The sequence below is a fragment of the Hemicordylus capensis genome, chromosome 6 (assembly GCF_027244095.1).
Source record: "Hemicordylus capensis ecotype Gifberg chromosome 6, rHemCap1.1.pri, whole genome shotgun sequence".
Taxonomy (NCBI): domain Eukaryota; kingdom Metazoa; phylum Chordata; class Lepidosauria; order Squamata; family Cordylidae; genus Hemicordylus; species Hemicordylus capensis.
In genome coordinates, this window is record NC_069662.1 from 9063664 (window position 1) to 9065025 (window position 1362).

Below are 1362 nucleotides of genomic sequence, written 5' to 3' on the forward strand. Positions count from 1 at the left end.
ATGATGGGAGTTGTAGTCCAATGACAGCTAGAAAGCTTCAGGCTGGCCACCTCTTTCCTAGGACCTCTCGAAACAAGACAAGCTGGTTCTGGGGATGGCTCAGCCTGAACCGCCCCCCCACCCCAAACTTTGATGGACCAACCCCAGTGCCCCAAAGGCTGTGGGTAGAGTGAGCGGACCAGACTCACAGTCTCTCTGTCTCTGTTCGGGATCCTTCTGGAATCTGATCCCCGTATCTTGGAGGGGCTGTTTGGGTGGATCTGACCTCCGGCCCTCGCACCCGCATCCCTGTTGAACGAGGAAGGAAATGAAGAGGAGCTGTTACCATCCCCACCCTCCATGGCTCAGAGATGAGCAGACTCCTGAAATGCAAATCATAGCACCACAGAAAGCTGCCATATCCTGAGTCAGACCCTTGGTCCAGCTAACTCAATATTGACTACACTGACCGGCAGCACTTCTCCAAGGTTTCAGGAGGCAGTCTCTCCCAGCCCTACCTGGAAATGCTGCCAGGGATTGAACTTGGGACCTTCTGCATGCAAAGCAGATGCTCTTTTACAGAGCTGTGGCCCCACCAAAAGGCACTGTTCACACGTAGTCGGCAGGATTCGAACCTGCGCGGGGAGACCCCAATGGATTTCGAGTCCATCACCTTAACCACTCAGCCACGACTACAAGATGCAGTTACAGGGTGTGTTGACTGGGCAGCGAACTTGGGTCAGCTGCTTTGGAAACTCTTTTTGCAGCATATGAAAAACAATGTGAATTTGGATTTATTAACGGGGGTTGAAATGTAAAAATAAAAGTTGGGGAATTTGTCATAGTAACGAAACTAAAAGATTATTATGGTGATGAAAACAAGGTCTAGGACATAATAACTAGATAAATAAATTTGAAGAAAATATTTACGTGAAAGCAAATATGGATGTTTCAGTATAACTAGGTTGAAAGGTAAACGGGAAGTCACATTGGTATGCAGAAAACTAATAAAAATGAAGTTTAAAAAAAAAAAGAACTTGGGTCAACTGCTTGGAAGGCAGCTATGCGGACCACGATACCACCAACACTTATCAAACATCTTCCTATGGCAGTGACAGGATTCATGGTCCCCTCCTTGCCTCACTGGGGCTCACCTATGAACATAGGAAGCTGCCTTCTACTGAGTCAGACCCTTGGTCCATCCAGCTCAGTATTGTCTACACTGACTGGCAGCAGCTCTCCAAGGTTTCAGGTAAGGGTCTTTCCCAGCCCTAACTGTAGATGCTGGGACCTTCTGCATGCGAAACAGATACTCTATATCAGTGTTCTTCGTTGTAAGGCCTGGGGGGCAGCGGCTGCCCCATCCCGCCAAACTGTGGCTCT

The 1362-nt window shown here is 48.5% G+C and overlaps 1 non-coding gene across 1 annotated transcript; it reads right to left on the reverse strand.

The window, feature by feature from the left end:
• Nucleotides 1-593: 593 nt before the first annotated feature.
• TRNAS-CGA (transfer RNA serine (anticodon CGA)) lies at nt 594-675 on the reverse strand. Its single transcript has one exon. It is a non-coding gene; the product is annotated as a tRNA-Ser (tRNA).
• Between the last annotated feature and the right edge of the window lie 687 nt (nt 676-1362).